Here is a 23086-nt window from a genome sequence, read left to right as displayed (position 1 = left end):
GGTTATGGTTTTGACATGTTTACAAATTTCCCATACAAAGTAAAATAATTCCAATATAATTAAAATTAAAAAATGCTCAAAAATATTAAAGCAGCAACTGTGGAGGTGTTATAGGGCCCCATATCATTAAAAAGTATAACTGCCATCAGAACAGATGAAAGCTTGGATTTATACAAGCTAATGATGCCACTGACCTATTTTGAGGTGAATTTGTCAAGACTTTGTGAATAAACCTCTTCACACTATGCTTCTAAACCATTAGTAACAGATGCAGAGCGTAATGTGCTGCGTTGATGTTAATTGATGTAGGTGGGAGTGCCACCCACTCAAAATGCTTCCAGGATGTAAAAAATTCTACTCCATTGGGTTATTTGTCTTGTATAAACTACAGTGTGCTGAGTATGTGCTTTCAGAAAGATCGGACTCCAACAATGCACATTAACTTAAGGCATATTTTTAAAAAGACACAGCTTCTTTCTTGCACTTTACCATTGAGCTATTATCTCCTCAGATATCATTTGACAGCACAATAGAACAGAAGCCCAACAACAGCAATTTGCCTTCCAATCCTCTCCATTCTCCTAAGTCAAAAGGTCCATTCCTGAGCTGTACAATTCTATGTCCTTCTCTTTGGACTTGCAACCTTCCAAGATTTTCCTCAAGTTTCCAGGAGTTAAAATTTTACTTCCTGAATACTGCCATAAACAAACCTGCAGAATAAATACCACAAGATTTAATGTTTCTTTTAAATGTTCTTTGAGTTTCTCAATTACTTATCATAAAGAAAAATGGAAAAAGGCAAAAAACAAATGGCTTTGAGAGAGTGAAGTTTGAGAGAGGTGGCCATGTATGAGACTTCCAGGAATATCTCCAATCACAATAGCAACCCTATTCGCTCTACACACTATTCCCTGGTTTTCACCTCACATAGGCATTGTCCTGCACCCCTTGACTTCCATTTCCTCAAGAAGGAAGAGGAGAGGCTGTGGCGTAGCGATCATGTTATTGGGAACCAGTAATACAGAACTCCACGCTAATTCTTGAGGACACAGCAGAAGCAATTTAATTTATTTTTTAAATCTGGAATTAAAAGCTGGCTTGATGGCAACCAAAGGCAATTGTCATAAAAATCCATCTGGTTCACTGACGTCCACTGGGTAAGGAAATCTACCTTCCTTACCTGATCTGGTCTACATATGACAAGACCTAAATGGATAAGACCAACTCTTAACTGCCCTGTAAATTGGCCTAGAAATCCATTCACTTCTATCAAACCACAACAAAGTCCTAAAAGAGGATTGAAACTAGAGAAACCAACTGGCATCCACACGAACACAAAAAACAACAGCAGGAAATGCAGCCCTAGTGATCCTCACTCCAAAAGTCTGAGGGCTTGTGCAAAAACTGAAAAAGCTGTCGAATGGTCTGGTCAAGCAGCAGCCTGGAATAATCACAGTCATGGAATCATACTGTAGGGACAAGTGTTCCTGACACTATCATCACCATTCCTACCTATGTTCTGTCCCATCAATCAGAGGTAGGAGCACAGTAGTATACAGTCAGGAAATTGTCCCAGCAGTCCTCAGTGTTAACTCCTGGCCTATGAAGTCTTGTGGTATCAGGTCAAATGTGAGCAAGTAAACCTCTTTCTGGTTACAATCTACAGTATCCCCTTGGCTGATGAATCAGTGCTGCTCCATTTTAATACCTCTTAAATGAAGCACTGAGGTTGGAAAGGGTACAGAATGTACAGTCGGTCAGGAGCTTCAGTGTTTCCAACTAGCCAAGTCCTAAAAGACACAACTGCCAGAACAGGTCTGCAAATGTGGTGAGAAAACCAACAAAAGGGAAAAACATACTTGACCTTGCCTTCACCAACCTACCTGCCACAGACGTGTGTGTCTACAACAGTATCGGTAAGTAAGACCCTCACATGGTCCTAAAGTAGACAAGGTCACATTGAGGATATCCATTACCATGTTCTATGGTACAATCATCATTTTATTAGGTCAGACTTCAAACAGATCTAGCAACTCAAAACAAGAACATTAGCAAAATTTTATTCAACCGATTCAATTCTATTCTGTAACCTTATTGTACAGCATATCCCCATTTGACGATAATCATCAAGCCCAGAGATCAACCATGGTCTGAAAAGACATCCCAGGAACAATACCAAGCACAGCTAGAAATAAGTTTTCAACCTGATGAAGCTATATCACAAGAGGAATCGTGTATCACACTGCTTAAAAGGCAAGTGACAGACAGGGCTAAGCAAATTCATATCCAACGAGTCAGATCTACACAATCCTGCCACATCCAGTCACAAATGGTGGTGGACAATGTTAAATAATGAAATGGAGATCGAGGTCCCATAATTATTCCTGTCCTTAATGATGGGGATACCCGGCACTTCAGTGTTAAATACCTTTGGCTAAGTTGATGATTCATCTTAGCCTTATCCTCACAGGTGCACAGCATCACAAAGGTGAGTCTTCATTCAATTCAATTCACTCCATGTAAGAAATGGCTGATGGTACTGAATATTGAAAAGTCTATGAGCCTTGAAAACTCAGAATCCCTACCGTGCAAAAGCAGGCCTTTCGAGCAATCAAGTCTGCATCAACCCTCTGAAGAGCATTCCATCCAGACCCCCACCTGCCTACCCTATCCCCATAACATTGCATTTCCCATGGCTAATCCACCAAACCCACACAAATTTGGACTACGGAACGAAACCCACACAGACATGGGGAGAATGTGCAAACTCCAGACTGATTATCACCGGAGGCTGGAATTGAACCTGGGTCCCTGGCACCATGAGGCAGCAGTGTTAACCACTGAACAAACGTGTCACCCCAGCAATAGTATTAAAGATTCATACTTCAGAACTAGCCATATCAATTGGCCAAGCTCTTTCAGTACAGTACAACACAGCTACCTACTCGGAAAATTGCGTGGGTACATCCTTTGTACAAAATGCAGAACAAATCCAACTCAGCCAACAAACCACCCTATCAGTCCACTCTTCAAAGACTGTTGAAGTCAAACAGTAACTTGCAAAGGAATAGCTTAGTCATTGACATTCACTTTGGATTTCACCAGGGCCACTCAGGTCCTGACCTCATTACAGCATTACTCCAAACATGGGTAAAAGAGCTAAATTTGAAAAATGAGGTGTAGGTGAGAGCAACTATGCTTGACATCAGGTCCACATTTTACCAATATGGCCTGAAGAACCACTAGCAGAGCTAGTATCAATGCAAAAATATGAAAACTCTCCACCACACAAGTGTGAATCAAGGAAAATCTCCAAAAGGTCAGAACCACTCATTACCCCTTGATGTAAACACAATCTCTCCTATCATCCTGGAAGTTGCCACTGATCAAAAACTGAGCTGGACAAGCTACTATATTGACAACAGCTCGTCAAAGGCTTGGTATTCTATAGGAAATAACTCACCACCACACCCTCTCCACCTCCCAACCCACCCCCACCCCCCACCCTTCGGTCCAGCATCCAAAAAGCTTAAGTCAGGAGTGTGATGAAATAGTCTTCACCTTCCTGGCAAAATGCACCTCCAACAACACTCAAGAAGCTTAACAGCATTTGGAACAAAGCTGACCACTTGATCAGCACCCCATTCACATCTTCAACTGTCATTCCCTTCACCACCAATGCACAGTGGTAGCAGTGTGTACATGACGCAGTTCAGTAATGACCAAGGCTCCTGCAACAGCACCGCCTGAAGCCACATATCCTATCATCTAGAAGGAAAAAGACAAGTCAGCAGATACATGTTCTCCACCAAATGCAGATTCCCCTTCAAGCTAAATACCATCTTGATGTGGCACAATGTGACCATTCTTTCACTGTTGCTGGGTCAACATTCTGGAAATGCCCACCTAATAGACTACGGGAGCTTTACACCCCAAAGACTTCATGATTCAAGAAGACAGTTCACCATCAACTTCATCAAAGCAATTATAGGTGGTAATAAACACTGGCCTAAACAGTGAAACACATTCTATGAATGATTTTTAAAGAAATATTGTTTCATGCACCACAATCATTCCATCAAATCACTGCATAAATGTCCCTGTTGAATATAGGTTTAACATTAAAATAGTGAAGTGGACACACAGAACACAGAAATTACAATCTATTCCTCACTGATTGCTTACCATAAATCGTAGGACCTGCGATATTTTCGCATGGAACTCACCATTTGGAATAAACCCGAGTAATACATGAAAAGCAACTGTGCTGTATGAACTAACATCACCTTTTTGCCAGGAAGAAACAGACATGTAAACAAATTAAGTTTCCCCAAACTGCAAGGTTTTATTTCCTCTAATCCAGCAATTAAAGTTTTCTCAGATGACCATGAAGTGGTATCCACTTCAGACTGAGTGCAACTCTACTCTGTTCCTTTCTGCTATTTTGTATTACCACAATGTACAGGTAAATGCAGAAACATGAAAGTGCCACTGCAAACAGCAAGATCGCACGAAGGGTGTATGTTATTGAATCAAAGACCCCTTATTTTGGTAGCTGTCACAAAGCTTTGTGCATTTCATCACCTTTTTATTTAAGAAGAGTTCTAGGATCCCAATTTCTGGAATGCAGGTATTGATCGAGCAGAGGTGAAAGAACAACTGTAAAGTCATATCAACCATTGTCAAAAAACCAGCCAACGGTCGCGATGACTGGAAATGCTATGCTGGAAGTGCTGGGTGGTTAGCACAAAATAGGTTGGTTGAGGTTGTTGGAAGCCAGTCATTTCCGTCAAAGGGCATCAAATGCTGAAGATCTGAAATAAAATAAAATGGCTACAAACATCATACTTGGTATCTCTGTGCTGCAGTATAGCCATTAACGGTTGGTTATTCCATCTCTGTAGAAGGGCCTGATCCAAGGTACCCACCCCTTTTCCCCAAAGTGATAGTTGGGGTTACGTGTACCCTCTGGGTTTTCCTGCTATGATTCAATTGGAAGATGTACTTCATGACTGTTTTTAAAAAGAGGGATTAAAGTAATCCCTGTGAAACATTGTGACTACGCAAAGAACTAGTATGGAAAAGAAAAGGAGAAGGCAAGTTAAATTATCCCAAGAGGTGACAACACCCACTGTAAGAAAACCTTGTTTGAGAGAAAGGCCTGAATAGCCATCAGCAGACCTGTAGCTGAGGAGTACAACCTTCATTGACTGTAAAATACTTTGAGATGTCTGCAGCTTGTGAAACTACTAACTAGAATGTATGACTATATTTATATTTTCTTTTCTTGGTAATACTTGGTTAAAATTACTTGATCTTGAACAACAGTACAATTTAAACTATTATAGACTTTCTTATCCTCAAATGTACTATTAAGTTTTTGAGTTTATATTCTAGACATTTCCACTTCACTTTCACTCCTGTAAAATGATAGTGCGCCTTATGATCTCGTAAGGATCCCATGCTCAGGTTTTAAGAACTCTGTGGCATTTGCCGACAGCAGATCCAGTGAAATTTCATTGGTGATGGCTGCAAAGCTATAATCTTGACATAAGTGTGCAAAGGATTCTTCAGAAAGAGATCTTATTCACCTTTAAGCACGAATGCTTTTTTCCCCGAGTCACAGTGCTCCTTGAAATTGAAAATGCGAAACTCCTGAGAGCAACTGAGGAGGAAAATGCAAACCAGCAAGCCTTAGGTTGAACACCATCATATGATCTAGGGCTTTAATCTGCTGAATATCAATGTAAAGCTCAATGGTAGAACATAAAATGTTGCTCTTTTCTTAAATGATACTGTGCACAAAATCTGAATATTACTAGGCCAGCAGATTTGTTTAGAGCTAAATTGAATATGGAGTAAACTAAAACATTCTGTACTTCTCAATACTGTCTGTGTACTGAGCAGGCATTTTCTGTGTCTGCATAGGTTTCTGTTGGGTGCCCCACAACCTAAAGATATGCAGATTAGGGCATGCTAAATTGCCCATAGTGTCTAGGGACAGGTAGGCTAAGTGGATTAACTATGGGAAATGCAAGGTTACAGGGAAGGGGTACGGGGTGAATCTGGGTGGAATGCTCTTCAACGGACTAGATGGGCTGAATGGTTTGCTTTCGCATTGTAGACAGACATTCTGTGATTCTATTCTATAAGTTCTACAACACAGAGTCAGATCCTTTGGTTCAACTCACCCATGCAAGCAAATTTCCCAAACTAAACTAGTCCCACTTGCTTGCATGTGGCCCATATCCCTCTAAATCTTTCCTATTCATGTACCTATCCAAATGTCTTTTCAACATTGTATTTATACCTGCATCTACCACAAACTCTGGCAGTTCATTCCAAACGTGACCGACCTCCTGTGTACAACAGTTGCCCCTCAGGTCTCTTTTAAATCTTTCTCCTCTCACCTTAAAAATATGCCCCCTAGTTTTGAATTCCCCCACCCTAAGGAAAATACCTTTGCGACTCACCTTATCATGATTTTATAAACCTAAATAAGGTCACCTCTCAATCTCCTACACTCCAGTGAAAAAAGTCCCAGCTGTACATATAATTCAAACCTTCCAGTCTCAGTAATGTCCTGGGATATCCCAGTAATATTCTTTACTGACCCCTCTCCAATTTAATAATATCCTTTCTATAGGAGAGCGACCAGATCTGATTACAATATGCCAAAACCCATCTTGCCAACATTGTGTACAATCACAACATGACATCCCAACTCCTTTATTCAATGGTTTGAGCAATGAAGGCAAGCATGCTATATGCCTTCTGAACCACCCTTGTCTACTTGTGATGCAACTTTAAAAGAATTAAGAATCTGGAACCCTGAGTCTCCCTGTTCAATAACATTAACCTACCTTTAATTGTATGAGTCCTACTCTTGATTGTTTTTGCAAAATGCAATATCTCACATTTATCCAAATTAAACTCCATCCGCCATTCCTCAGTGTGCTAGCCCAATTGATCAAGATCCCTTTGTAATCTTAGAAAACCCTCTTCACTGTTCGCTATACCACCAATTTGCTGTGATCCATAAACTTACTAACTATGCCTCCTAAATTCTCAGCCAAATCATTGATATAAATAATCAACAAAAGTGGATCCAGCACTGATCCCTGTGGAACACTGATGGTCACAGGTCTCCAGTCCGAAAAACAACCCTCCACCAACACAATCTGCCTCCTAACATCAAGCCAATTTTATATCCAATTGGCAAGTTCGCCCTGAATCCTCTGTGACCGAGACTGTGCAACCTGGACAAACTGCATAATATATTGGTAATTCAGTCAAATAGCTGTAAGACCAGACCTCACTGCCACAGATGGTGCAGATAATTGAGTGTTGTTACATTTTCACCTATTCAGGTTAGTGCCGTATCATCCAAATGACATGAGCCATGAAGATTGTTTAGAAATTAAAAGTTTAGGTTAGCCACAAATAAAAACAAAATCTACCTTGCTCTGATTTCAATATCATTCTTGATTAGACTGATCCAATTATGTTTCTGATCAAGTTAATAATCCCAAGATTTTTTAAGTTCATGCTGCTAAAGGTTAGGAAGAGATGTTTGGGCTTCTTGTTGGATATAGCTATTGCCTGTCACTTACTATCGAATCATAAAATGCTTACAGTATAAGGGAGACCATTGAGCCTATCGAGTCCATGCTAGTTAACCTGGATTAAATAACAGAGTGGCATTGAGAGTAGTGTGATTGATACCTATATACTTTCAAGAGGATAACAAATCACACATAATAGAGTTTCAAGCAAAATGAAGACAATTGCACAGGAGTATTTGTGAGGGATCAGTATTAGGATCAAATTTTCTTTTAGGTAAAGAATAATACCCTTCACTTTGATTAGAAATTCATAATTTAAAGGTCTGCAGATGACAAAGGAATTCAGTCAGCAACAAGGATACTAAGGAGGATAAATGAACATAAACAGATGTTGAAATAGGTGACACATAAATCAAAATTAATGCAAAGAAGTGTGAATTTGCAATTGTTAGGAACAATTAAGAGAGATGATACAACATAAATTATACAATTTTAAAGATGGTGTTGAAACAGTGAGACCCAGAGGTACATGCAAGTGTTTGAAGGTGACAGGACAAGTTGAGAAAGCTGTTAAAATGCTCTCAAGCAACATTGTTGGTGATAAGAGAAGAAGAGAGTAGAAAATGAAGGAGACTATGGACTGAATCTTTAAATATCACTGGATCAGCACTAGCTGGGATTATTGTAACTCATTGTGGGCATCACACCTTACAAAGGGTTTGGAGCAGGTGCAAACATGATTTACTAGAATAGTAATTGGAAACCCAGGTTCAAGTTCCACCTGCTTCAGAGATGTGTAAGAACATCTCTCAACAGTTTGATTAAAAGATATGCTAAAATAGGGATGAGGGACTTCAGTTATGTGGGCAGATTGGAGAAATTGGAGTAGTTCCAATTAGATTAGAACACAGAACATCAGGAAGACATTTGTTGAAAGTGTTCAAACTCATGAATAATTTTAAACAAATAAATTAGGAGAAATTTCCAGTAACATGTTAAAGTCGAACAGGCAAAATAGCTAAAGTCTTAAAAGCCATTATGGCACAAAAGGACATTCAGCTCATTGAGACTATGCCAACTCTCTCTTGAACAATCCACTCAGTCTGACTGCCCGTTAAAGTGACAAGAGAAAATGCTTTTTTATGGACCAGGTTCTTGTGATCTGGAATGCATAGCCTTAAAAGGTGTTGGAATCAGGTTCACTAGTAAGTTGAAAAAAAGATACTGGACACATGATTGAAAGGGAAAATTTATACACTTATGGCAACAGAATCAGGTTGTGGGGACTAATTTTAGCTCTTTTAAAGAGCCAGCCTAAATTCAATCGAAAATATGGTTGTTATTTTTAAGATTAGATTCCCTACAGTATGGAAACAGACCCTTCGGACCAACAGGTCCACACCAACCCTCCGAAGAGCAACCCACCCAGCCCCAATCCCCAACCCTATATTTACCCTTGACTAATGCACCTAACACTATGGGCAATTTTGCATGGCCAATTCACCTGACCTGCACATCTTTGGATTGTGGGAGGAAACCAGAGCATCCGGAAGAAACCCACACAGACACAGGGAGAATGTGCAAACTCCACACAGAGGGTCATCCGAGGCGGGAATCGAACCCAGGTCCCTGGTGCTGTGAGGCAGCAGTGCTAACCACTGGGCCACCGTGCTGCCCATTTTGTGCTGTGTCACTCTTATTCTATAACTTTTCTGTCGAGATTAGTTGAATTATGTTCTTTCCTCTTGGTCATGGTACAGTGATTTAGATTTGCTTCCCTGGCAGATATTTTGCTTCTTCCAAAGCAATTATTGGCACATGCATTTACTGAATAATATAAATTCATGGATACAAATATAACATCTAATGCTTTTATCTATATTTATGAGCTTGCACATTATACATTTTTATTGACAACTCAAAACATAATGTTGTTTTCCAGCAATTTCAAGTGCCAGATAATACTTTGCACTTGACAATAAGAGCACAAAAACGTTTTCCAATGACATCCATAGTGAAGAGATATTAATTTGTCAAAAGGGAAAAAGTAAAGTGCACTTTGATAGAATTATTGTACTTAACCTACAACCAATGAAAAATTTTGGAGCTTTAGAATGTCTTCACTTTATTTTGGCTGAAGAATAAGTATAGCTCAAGTCATGATGCCACAAGTACCTGTTACAATATTGCTGGTTTTAATCAGAAACGTAAAGATATAATACAAATGCATTCCACAGAGAATTTGCAATCAAACACAAGAATATCTGCATAAGCATACAACTTTTAGCCCTGGTTACACATGTAAAGAATTCTCAGGTTTAAGGTTAAAAACTGCAAATCAGGTAAAATAGTCAACTGTCATAAACAGATATAATTGTCACATCAAAATAGCATGCTACATTCTCATTAATGCAAGTCAAATGTTCAAAGTGCTAAACATTTACTTACTTCAAGTCGTTTTGCAACAATCTATGATTTTGTTAATGTCACCAAGTCATAATTTTGTTGTCTGGATTTCAAACAACAAGACCGGGGACATGGTGCAATAACTTGTATTACTTCATTACAAGCTCACTCATGATTCCACCTACATTTGCCATTTCTTTATTCCTTCCACTTTGAAACCTAATATATTGAGCATACCACTATACACAACTAACATCTAGCCAAAGTTAGGAAAGGTCTTTATTTGCACAAATGTCAAAACTGAAATGGAGCATATTAAGCTCAAAGTGAATAATGCTGTTGTTTAGTACTCCAACACTTCCATTTCAGCATGATTAGCTACAGAAATGGTGCAGTATTCCCTTCTCCTCCACACAATACGGCTCAGAAGAGTATATCTCTTGCATTAATATGGCACTTTTAGTTTCTTTGTATGCTTTTTTCTGAATGTGATGTGATTTATGCTAAATTAGATGCAATTCAATTTGGTGGGCCAGTGATATTCAAAAAATAAAGCAAGATTACCTGAAACACTTTGTGATACAACAAAGAAAAAAAAAGAGGCATATAAATTTCCTGGTCCCAGAGGTGACAATCCAGCATCTTAGAAATTGCTTCACTGACTTATGTTCCCTGCCTACAAAATTCATTTCAAATTCAAAACAAAAGGTTAGGTAAAATGCAACTCTGGGGTCATTATTTTATCCTGTTATTTTACTGAACTGTTATCTGTTACTTGTGCCTCCTGCTGAAATCTAATAATCCACTGTAGATGAAAAGTGTTTACTAGTTGATTGGATTCAAAGTTCTTCAACTTGTCTGGATAGATAGTGCAGATGTGTGCTTCACAAATGAGCATGACATGTCATAAATCGAAGAGTCAAACAAAGCAATAAAATAAATATTATTATAATATACGTGGCAGTATGTTTCAGCTTTTATTCAATTTTATTTGGTCTACATCACTAAATTATTAAGGATGTCTGAACTAATTATTTTCCATAACCAAATATTCATTTGATTCGAAAACATATACATTGTACAAGTTGGTTAATTATGCTTCAAGTGCTTTGTTGTAATTGTTTCCATGATGCTAAATGTCCCCAAATATATTTATATTAAATTAAATAGATAAACTAATATCTATTTTTAGTTTTATGTGTAATTGAATCATGTCAGTAAATTCTAATTTATCATCTCTGTCAGCTTACATTGACATAGACCATCTGCAGCAGCAATGAACATTTTTCGTTAGCATATTTCCGAAAGGAATTTTGTTGCCTAGCCAGGAACATTAATTGTTACACTTAAATTTGCTTGTGTGCTGAAGATCAATCTCTACTTTCTATTACACACTAGACTTTACTGCAATAGAGTCAAAGCAAACAACAGCTGCCGATGCTCATTGTATTAATTTAATAAAATATACTGCCATTTGGGATTCCACTTTTTCAGAACTAAAGTTGGAACATAACTGCCTAAAAATATATTTTGAGAGGCTTATCACAAATGAGTGAGCCACTTCACTGTTATGAAGTTGAAGGTGTGTACTGAACTTTGAAGAGAGCGTGAAAGCTGAAATCTGGCAAGCACTTGTCATGTGACTGACTAGCAATCAAAGAGTGTGCTGGAAAATTGAAAGATGTAATATTTGGCTGTGACCTAGATACCTCAGTTGTTTTCAGAACAGTTTGGATTTAACCAGTTTAAATTATGCACCAAGATACTAAAACCCAATCAAATTTGAATTTTACTGTTTTGACAACATTAAACTAATGACACAATCCAACATTCAGGGTATTAAGAAAAGCAGGCATTTTGGTCAGTTAGTCAGGAGAGCACCAATTGCCACTGAAAGACTGCTATTCACACACACTCTCTGTCAAAGTTGCCTTTTCTTTATATGCAGCAGAAGATCCAAGATGACCCAGAGAGATCTACAAAACAGAGGAAGATCAACACCGGAGATGGCAGCCACTGTCTAGTGTTGAAAATTAAGTTGCTCTAAATTTAATATGGGCTTTATTGGATCAGTATGTTGTTATTATAAAGTGGGGGGTAGATAACAAATCTTTAAGAGAAAGGAGGCTTAGAGTTGTAAAAAGTTGTTTAATGTTCACTTTTAGAGTTAAAGAATAAATTGATATTTTTTGTTAAAACGTGGAATTTGATGCAGTTCACTGTCACTCATACTTTAACAGATTACGAGGCGAGGTGAGCTTTTCTGGGTGTTTGGTTTAATTAGCAGAAGGGTTTACCGCCGTGTTGTAACATCCACACATTCCGAATCTTCCACTGTACCAACAGAGGAAAATAATCTACTTTAAGATACGCTAACATTTGCCAAAATAAGTCATCATCTAATGGATACAACATCCAGAAGAAATATGAAATTTGATACACAAAATGTTTCTCATTTCAATTATTTTGCTTCAATTATACTGCATGTTGCCCATCGTTTGCTTCTTTACTTGTCCCATTATCACTCTGTTGTATTTTAATCACACAATTGTTCTCTTCTGGATCATTCCATACATCCCTACCCTGCCTCTGTACTTGCATAAAAGCTGCTCATCCTAACATCTTCCAATTCAGAATAAAGTCATCAACCTGCAACTCAGTTTCTGTCTGCACAGAAAGAGCTGAGCGTTGTTAGTATTCACCCACGGATATGGTTGTCCGAGACCAATTATTAGCACCCAACAATCAGTACTAAAATTTTTTATTCAGGGGTGCTTTCCCACCAGGATAATGTCAGGAACACAGTTGTTTGCACAATGTTTAACTCCACCACCTTCAACATCGTAGTGGTCCACGGATCTGAAGGTTTAACTCGCTCATGATAATTGCAATGTGGTTAGAAAAGCAGGATAAAAGTTAGGCACTCAGCCACAAGCAGCACATCTGCTGCTCCCATAAAGTTCATCATTATCAATCTACAAGCCTTGAGGTTACACAACAACAAAAAAAAGAAACTCAAAAACTCTAGAAATAAACAGTTTATTAATTGGCACTCCAGGCACTGGGTTCAGTGCTTAGTCATTGAGTCATAAAGTCATAGAGATGTACAGTATGGAAAAAGACCCTTCGGTTTAATTTGTCAACGCCGACCAGATATCCAAAACTAAACTATTTCCATTGCCAGCTGTTGGCCCATTTCCAGTTAATCTAGCCATCCAGATGCCCTTTTAAATGTTGTTGTTGTACTAGCTTTCACTACTTTCTCTCGCAGATCATTCCATACATGCATCACCCTCTGCAAGAAAAAGTTGCCTCTTAGGTCCCTTTTAAATTGTTTCCCTCTCACCCAAAACCTATGCCCTCTAGTCCTGGACTCCCCCACCTGGGAAAAGACCTTGTCTATTTACCCTATCCATGCCCCTCATGATTTTACAAACCTCTGTAAGGTTACCCCTCAGCCTCCAACACTCCAGGGAAAACAGCCTCATTCGCATAGTTGTGACATGGGTGCAGTTAGTAATAAATATGAGGACTGCTGTATAGATCTCAATTTCTAAACTTGACTAACAAGTGTTAGAACACAGAACGTAGAACAGTACAGCACAGAATAGGCCTTTCAGCTCTTGATGTTATGCCAACCTTCCAGACTGACTCACATACCATTCATTGTACTATCTTCTACATGCCTATCCAAGAGTTGCATAAATGTCCCTAATGTATATGACTCTACTACCACTACTGGTAATGCGTTCCACACACACACCATTCTCCTTGTAACGAACTACACTTGACATCTCCCCTAACCCTTCTTTCAATCACCTTAAAATTAAGTCTCCTCGTGATAAACTTTGGCAGCTTTGAAAAAAGTCTCTGGGTATCCACTCTATCTATGCTTCTCATCATCCTGTACACCTCTATCAAATCACTTCTCATCCTTCTTCGCTCCATAGAAAAAAGCCTTAGCGCTCTCAAACTTTCTTCATAAGACATGCTCTCCAGTCCAGGCAGCATCCTGGTAAATCTCCTCTACACCCTCTCTAGAGCTTCCACATCTTTCCTATAATGAGGCGAGCAGAACTGAACATAATATTCAAAGTGTGGTCCAACCAGAGATTTATAGAGCTGCAGCATAACCTTGCAGCTCTTAAACTCAATCCCTTTGCTAATGAAAGCCAACACACCAGAGGCCTTCTGAACAACTCTTTCAACTTGGGTGGCAACTCTGAGGGATCTATGGACATGCACTCCAAGATCCCTCTGTTCCCCTACAATGCCAATAATCCTGCCTTTAACCCTGTATTGTGCATTCAAATTCAACCTTCCAAAGTGAACCACTTCACACTTTTCCAGGTTGAATTCCATCTGCCACTTCTCAGCCCAGTTCCGCACCCTGTCAATGTTCTGTTGCAACCTACAACAGCCCTCCACACTATTCACAGCTTCACCAACCTTCACGTCATCAGCAAACTTACTAACCCACCCTTCCATTTCCTCATCCAAGTCATTTATAAAAAGCACGAAGAGCAAAGGTCCCAGAACCAATCCCTGCGGAATACGACTGGTCACCGAACTCAGGATTGAATACACTCCATCTACCACAACCCTTTGTCTTCTATGGGCCATCCATTCTGTCTCTAGACAGCCAGATTTCCCTCTATCCCATACCTCCTTACTTTCTGAATGAACCTACCATGGAGAACCTTATCAAATGCCTTGCTAAAATCCATGTACACCTCAGTGAATGAGGTGTACATGCTCTTCGTGCTTTTTATAAATGACTTGGATGAGGAAATGGAAGGTTTTCCAGTAATCATAAATCCTATCTCTCAGAATGCTCTCCAATAAATTTGCCCACCATAGACATGAGACTGACTGGTCTGTAATTTCCAGATTATGAGTCTGGTGCTGGAAGAAGGAAGTTTACTTAAGGTTGGAGGAGGCAAGGACAGACAGGGCTCTACAGGGTTACAAGGCAGCTGGGAAGGAACTGAAGAATGGACTTAGGAGAGCTGTAACAGGACATGAGAAAAATCTTAGCTCCCTCATCAGGATGAAGGGCTTATGACTGAAACGTTGATTCTCCTAATCCTCGAATGCTGCCTGACCTGCTATGCTTTTCCAGCACCACACTCCTGACTCTGATCTCCAGGACCTGCAGCCCTCACCTTCTCCTACTTCCAGATTGTTCCTATTCCCTTTATTGAACAAGAGAATAATATTTGCCACCCTCTAATCATCTGGTACTAATCCAGTGACAGTGAGCACACAAAGATCATTGCCAAAGGTGCAGCAATCTCTTCCCTCGCTTCCTGTAAATGACCTAGGGTACATTCCCTTCTGGCCCATGCGATTCTCAATGTTTTAAGCACATCCTCCTTCTTAACATCAAACTGTTCAAGCATATCAGTCTGTTTCACAGTCTGTCCTCAGAAATGTCAAGGTCCCTCTCAGTAGAATGAACAAAGAGACCTTGGATGCAGATTCATAGCTCCTCGAAAGTGGAGTCGCAGGTAGATAGGATAGTGAAGAAGGCATTTGGTATGCTTTCCTTTACTGGTCAGAGTATTCAGTACAGGAGTTGGGAGGTCATGTTGCAGCTGTACAGGACATTGGTTAGGCCACTGTTGGAACATTGACTACAATTCTGGTCTCCTTCCTATTGGAAAGATGCTGTGAAACTTGAAAGAGTTCAGAAAAGATTTACAAGGATGTTGCCAGGGTTGGAGGACCTGAGCTACAGGGAGAGACTGAACAGGCTGGCTGTTTTCCCTGGAGCGTCGGAGGCTGAGGGGTGACCTTATAGAGGTTTACAAAATTATGAGGGGCATGGATAGGATAAATAAACAAAGTATTTTCCCTGGGATCATGGAGTCCAGAACTAGAGGGCATTGGTTTAGGGTGAGAGGGGAAAGATATAAAAGAGACCTAAGGGGCAACCTTTTCACAAGAGGATGATACATGTATGGAATGAGCTGCCAGAGGAAGTGGTGGAGGCTGGTACAATTGCAACATTTAAAAGGCATTTGGATGGGTATATGAATAGGAAAGGTTTGGAGGGATATGGGCCAGGTGCTGGCAAGTGGGACTAGATTGGGTTGGGATATCTGGTCGGCATGGATGGGCTGGACCGAGGGGGTCTGTTTCCATGCTGTACATCTCTATGACTCTATGACTCTGAATATTGAAGCAAAGTATTCATCAAGGACCTCCCCTACCTCCTGGGACTCCAGGTGCAAGTTTCCTCCACGATCCCTAATCGGCCCTACCTTTACTCTGGCCATCTTCTTACTAACATAAGTGTAGAATGTTTTAGGGCTTTCCTTAATCCTATCTGCAAAGCTTTTTCATGTCCCCTTACAGCTCTCCTAAGTCCATTCTTCAGTTCCTTCCTGGCTACATTGTAATCCTCTAGAGCCTTGACTGGTCCTTGCTTCCTCAACCTTAAGTAAGCTTCCTTCTTCCACTTGACTAGATGTTCTACATCCCTTGTCACCCAAGGTTCTTTCAACATACCATCCATTCCTTGCCTCAGTGGGACAGACCTGTCCAGGACTAATCAACAATTGCTTCCTAAACAATCTCCACTATGCTGCCGTGCATTTCCCAGAGAATATCTGTTCCCAATTTAGGTCCCCCAGTTTCTGCCTAGTAGCAGTGTAATTCCCTCTTCCCCAATTAAATACTTTTGCTTACCACCTGCTTCTATCCCTTTCCATGACTAGAGTAAAGGTCAGGGTTTTGTTCACTGTCTCCAAAGTGCTCTTCCACGGGGAGGTCTGACACCTGGGCTGGTTCGTTGCCCAGCACCAAATCCATTATGACCTCCCCTCTGGTCAGCATATTTACATATAGAGTCAGGAACCCTTCTTGGACCCACGTGACAAAAACAGCTCCACACAAACTACTTGAACTAAGGAGGTTCCAATGAATATTGGAGAAGTTAAAGCTACCCATGACAACAACCTGTTACTCTTGCACCTTTCCAAAATCTGCCTCCCAATCTGTCCCTCCATGTCTCTGCTGCTATGGGGTGGGGGGGGGGGGTGGCGGGGGAGTCTGTAGAAAACTCCCAGTAAAGTGACTATTCCTTTCCTGTTTCTGACTTCCACCCATACTGACTCTGAAGACAAACTCTCCTTGATGACCTCCCTTTCTGCGGCTGTGATACTATCCTTGATTAGCAATGCCACTCCTTCACCTCTTTTACCTCCCTCCCTATTCCTTTAAAAATATCTAAACCTTGGAACATCCAACAACATTCCTGCTCCAGTGATGTCCAAGTCTCTGTACTAGGCACAACATCATAGTTCCAAGTACCGATCCATGCTCTAAGTTCATCACCTTTATTTCTGATTCTTACATTAAAATAGACACACTTTAACCCATCACACTGACTGCATCTTTGCCCTATCAAGTGTCTATCCGTTCTCACAGACCCTCTGCACACAGTATGTCAATGCATCTCAAATTTGTCCTTGCCAGGCTAGCAGCATATCAAATATTTATCAAATGCAAATATTTCTTCCCCTTCCTTTCATCAATATGGTTGCAGCTGAGACTTTTGCACTGCCTATTAACTCCAATTAGAAGAATTCTTCTAACTAAAGTCTTAAGCTTTTGTACAAATAAAAATATCCCTTTAAGGAAAATGACATTTTTTAAGAACAAAGAGCAATATTGGTAAATTAATGTACTTAAATTAAGGCCGACTATCCCAACAAGCATATAGCTGATCCAACCTGTGAGGTCAATGTTTCTGAGGAGGAGGAGGCTTTAATGTATACTACAATATACATCTCAACACTTCTTAATGACTCCCATTTTAAGAAGTTGAGCAACTGATTGATAGACCTTAAGTTCTGGACCTTAAGTTTTGCATAATCAGATCAGAAAAACTGGAGTTCAACATGGGGGGAATCTAAAAATATTAGAAAACATTCAAAAGCAGTGTTTTGCAATAAAGTAAAACATTCTACCAAATAGATTGAAGATGTTAAGCATGCTAAGATCATGCCTCAGCATTTCTCTATCTTTGGGCAGTCCTCAGTTATCCAAATTGGCGACTTCTGCATATCGCCATCTCTGGCCGTCTTTCCAATGATACCACGACATTATAATGGGCAAGAGGCGAACACCCTGGCTCACAAAATGTCAGGATTGTTAAGCATACACACTAACCAGCTGAGTTAACTGAAATTACTGCATCCTTTCATATTTCCCACACCTCAACTGGAAAAACAGAACAGATAACTAATTATTCTTTGTTGATTTGTCTGCACAACAGTTGCTAAAAACAGATAAAAATGTCAATATTTCCTTTGATATTCTGGAGCTTCATTTCTTGAACACTAATTTGAATTAATAATCGTCTAGGAAAGGACCAAAAAGCAGGGGGCAAATGAACTCAAAACATACACGCATCATAAGTGTGCTGAAGGCAGACAACTCAACTTTTCATGGGTACAAGATTTTTGTACAAAATCTCACTTTTGCGACGGAGCAAATTTTCAGGAATATATACTTGACAACTGTATTATGAAAAATATCTGATTAACTACGGCATTTATAGTCTGAATGTCTCAGTTGACGAACATGTGGAGTACAAGAAACTGGGATTACTTCCACAAAACAAAATTACCCAAGAGTTTGATCACACTGCAAACAAAGCGAAAAGTTTTAAGAACGCTCCCCGAATCCCACAACATGTGACCATCACTATTAGGTGATCGCTTCACTCTTACTTTCACTACCACAGCGGAGTTCCAGGGTCTTCCGCCCAATCCTGGTTTCACCAAAAACGAAGAACGAAACTGAAATATAACTGCTTTTCGGTGCGTTCGATCAACGAGGGAGGACAAGCCACACCCACTTTTAATAGCTCTAGCTACTGTATTATTGTAAGTTTAAACTTGTCGGTTTTTTCGCAAAGCTACAGAGAGAAGGTAAGTGGATAAGGGGGAAATTGGGTAAGGACAGCGAAAAGGAGACAAGGAACATAAAGTTAATAGATAAGGGGGGCATGTTGGACAAGGAGTACAATGGGCAGAAAGGGCCAGGTTGGACAAGGGGCATAAGAGGTAAGGTGGATGAGGAGCAGGATTAGTGAGGGGTACGGTGGATGAGAGAAATGGATAAAGGGTATGGTGGGTCAGATGGTAGTACAGTGTGGCAAGTAAGGGCATAGATATGGATGTTTATGTGGATAGCTGGGTGTGGTCAGGGAGTCAGGTGGTGGAGGCGAGACAGGTGGAGGTGAGGAGGGTGTTGGAATATCAAGGGGGGGGGGGGGAGTCAGAGGGTTCAGTGTGAGTGTTTGGAGATCTGCTGCATAGTTATCAAGGAGTTGAACTTGGGTGGAATCTTCCTGAAAAACATGGGGTCTGATGAGGAATTGTGGAGAATCGCAAGAGAAGGCGAAAAAGATCTTTCTTAATGTTGGGATCAACAAGTTGCATTTTCCGATTATGTCCTGAACGTCAAGATGATATTCCTACTGATGATCAGTGACAGAACCATTAACAGGAATTATTGCTCATTATCATCCTCATTATTAATTAATCTCACCTTATTAATATGCAGGTTCTTACCCCATCTTCCGACAGATAGAAACCAGGTTCTTAGAATTCCCAACATGAAAGTCATAGCCGGTACCAGATCACTCCAGTCTCGCCACTTGCCCCTCAGACCTCCATTTTGGACAGCTGGCACTAACATCATAGGGCATGCTCCACGGATGCAGCCACACACAACCTTTATTCATGGATACTGGCATCCAACAAGTAGCACATCTCCAATCCACTTAAAGTACACCTACACTTCACTGCTACACTGCAGGGCATATTGGCATCTTCCATAGCAATGCTGCTGCAAGGATTCTTTGTAAGTAGGGACGGACACCAAGCTCATAAAATGAATCAGACTGCCTTTCAGGACTGCTCACAAGCCCTCTTTGAGTCATTCACTCTGAGCCTACCTTGATAGCTAACTCTTGCTTTTATTTATTACAGTAACTATCTTAATTTTGCAAGGGTCCCTTGATACCACTCTCAGTCAAATCCTGCTGTGTTATCAAGGGCAATGATTCTCACCTCAAATTTGGAATTAAGCTTTGGTGTCCATGTTTGGAACTATGCTGTATTGAAATCAGGTGCTCAATAGTTTTCGCAGACTCCAAAATGAGCATTGATGAAAGGGTTACTGGTAAGTGTCATTTGACAGCAACTGTTGATGACTCCTTAAAAAACTGTTGTTGATTGAGAATAATGGATGGCACAGATACTGATTGGAGTGAATTTGCTTTTTTTTTACATTAGGATATATCTGGCCAGTTTTCATTTTGTTAGGGTACCATAATTGCGATGATACTGGAACAACTTGGTCAGGGGCACAGCTAGTTTTGAAGCACTCGCTTCAATTGGGCAACTATGGAAAAGGATAGTGAATAACCCCGAATAAGAATCATTAAATGAGAGAATGCCAACCTCACTGGCCTAAAAATGGATCTGGGTTGAATAAATGGATTCAAAGGTTGGAAGGAAGAATGAGAGCTGAGCAATGGGATGCCTTCAAAGTATAGATGGTTCTGGCACAGCCAAGGTACATCTCTCAAACTAAAAAGGTAGGGCAAACAAGTCCAGAGCTCCCTGGATGACAAAAGAGAACGACAGAGTGCCCCCTAATGGCATTGTGGGTCAACCTACAGCACATAAGACTGCAGATGTTCAAAAGGACAGCTCACAACCACTTCACAAGGGCGATCAGGGATGGACAATAAATGTTGGCCCAGCAAGCAACGCTCACATCTCACAACTAAGGAATGGAAACGGTATAAGGAAAAGCGAGTGGTTAGGTCTGGAATGTATTGCCTGATTGTGTAGTAGAAGACAGATTAAAATCGGGTTCACAGGGCAGGAAAATGGCACTGACTGAGATGTTAATTTGGAAAGTTGGCTGTAACCATTCTGTGGTTCGTTCAATGCAGCTCGGATGCTCTTAGCATCCATCCATTTATAACTTTTTCTATATCCAGTAATCTCAGTCATTTCTTGGTATCACATGGAGAGAAGCATACTGATGAAATAATGGTGTTTGTGTTGCTAACAACAATGTAAGGTGATGAAAATGTCTTACTCTTGTTCTGCTTTTCATTATCCAAATATATCAAATGGATTCAATTTTGCATCATTCAGGTTTGTAAAAATAGAAAGCTCTGTCCTAAAGCAACACATGCAATTTTAAAAATATACAAATAGGTACATTAGTTTGAAAACTGAGCATATAGCTGATAACAATAAATTCAGACAACTCTGTCATCAAAGACTGTCTCTCCATCCAATTAGAGAAATGCAACCTTCCCTGAATGGCTGTTGATCAAATTTAAGAATGAGATATGCAGTCAACTGCTACCTTTTGTTTCAGTATAATTTCAAAATGAATTGAATGACATCCATGGAGAAGCTTGTCTGTGGGGATAATCGAGTGAGTGTTCGCTTTACAGCTTTGATGTTTGATGAGTTCAATGAGCAAGCTCGGCCAGATTGAAGCAAAACAAGTAAACTTCTATCAAAAGTTCAGTCAGAGATAAATAATAAAAATCAGAGAATCCCTACAGTGTGGAAGTAAACCAGTCTGACCATCCAGTCCACATCTCCGAAGAGCATCTCACTGACTCCTCTCACCCTATCCCTGTAACCCTGCATTTCCCATGGCTAACCCACCTAGCTTGCATATCCCTGGACATTATGGACAATTTAGCATGGCCAATCCACCTAGCCTGCACATCTTTAGACTGTGGGAGGAAATCAGAGCACCCAGAGGAAACCCACGCAGACACAGGGAGAATGCGCAAGCCCCACACAGGCAGAAAAGCTATTATAGTTTAAATTGTAATGTCGTTCAAGATTAAATGTTTTGGACCAATCATTAACAAGAGAAAACATAAATAGTCATACATTCATTCGTAATTTCACAAGCTGCAGATATTTCAAAGCATTTTACAGTCAATGAAGGTTGTACTCCTCAGCTACAGGTCTGCTGATGGCTATTCAGGCCTTTCTCTGAAAGGTTTTCTCATAGCGGATGCTGTCACCTTAGGAATAATTCAATCCTGCCTTTTTTTTTCATACTAGTTCTTCACTCAGTCTCAAGATTTCATGAGCATTACTTTAATCCTTCACCTCATATATAAACTTTTTTAAAAACAATCATGAAGTTCACCTTCCAATTGAATCATAGCAGCAAAACCCCAGAGGGTGCACCTAACCCCAGCTATCACTTTGAGGAAAAGAGATAGGTATCTTAAATCAGGCCCTGTTACAGAGATGGAATGACCAATCATTAGTGGATGTACAGCAGCACGAAGATACCAAGTGTGATGTTTGTGGCCACTTTGTTTTATTTCAGATCTTCAGCATTTGCAGGACTCTGCTTTTATTCCTGAATTGATGCCCTTAGACTGAAATGACTGGCTTTCAATAACCTCAACCAATTTACTTTGAGCTAACAACCCAGCACTTCCCACGTAGCATTTCCAGTCATCACAACCTACAGCTCTTTGGCAATGGTTGATATGGAACAGTGAGGTACCTCTTCAGGGAGTCTTTGAAATTGTTGCATAGAGACTTTCTTGCCAATTTCCAGTGGTCAGCTCTTTACACAACATTTGGGAAGACAACTGTCACCCGTTTGGGCAACATAACCTACCTAATGTAATGCAACTCAAATAACTGAAACATTATTAATATTGATGTGTAATTAAGATTGAGAAATGCAACAGAACATATAGCTGTTGCAAAATGCTGTGAACAACAGCCCAGTTTCTTATGGAGTTTTAATTATGGAAAGGACAGATGCATTAGAAACATCCAAAATTCTGGGGTACCTTTTCATTTGCAACTTCTAGTATTAGAGATGGCTAGTTTTTTTTTATTCATTCACAGAATGTGCATGTCACTGGCTAGGCCCCATCCTCAATTGTCCTGGAGCTGATGGTGGTGATCTGCCTTCTCCATGTTGCAGTTAGAGAGTTCCAAACTTAGACCCAGCAACAGTGCAGTAACAGCAATATGTTTCCAAGTCAGGATGGTGAGTGGCTTGGAGGGGAACTTTCAGGTGAT

General features: G+C 40.2%; 1 protein-coding gene across 4 annotated transcripts in view; it reads right to left on the bottom strand.

Annotated features, from left to right (window-relative positions):
• tpk1 (thiamin pyrophosphokinase 1) overlaps nucleotides 1-23086 on the bottom strand; it is a 384885-nt gene that overhangs the window by 330052 nt on the left and 31747 nt on the right. The window contains exon 1 of one of the 4 annotated variants that reach the window (XM_087987233.1): nucleotides 18713-18974. The exons of the other annotated variants lie outside the window; for them this stretch is intronic. The gene's annotated coding sequence lies outside the window, so the exon portion shown is untranslated. Of the gene's footprint in view, nucleotides 1-18712; nucleotides 18975-23086 lie in introns of those variants that run through there. 4 annotated transcript variants of the gene reach the window in all.

The sequence above is a fragment of the Chiloscyllium plagiosum genome, unplaced genomic scaffold, assembly GCF_037043375.1.
Source record: "Chiloscyllium plagiosum isolate Xiang-an unplaced genomic scaffold, Cpla_swu_hap1 HiC_scaffold_5, whole genome shotgun sequence".
Taxonomy (NCBI): domain Eukaryota; kingdom Metazoa; phylum Chordata; class Chondrichthyes; order Orectolobiformes; family Hemiscylliidae; genus Chiloscyllium; species Chiloscyllium plagiosum.
This window is presented reverse-complemented; position numbering and strand designations above follow the sequence as displayed.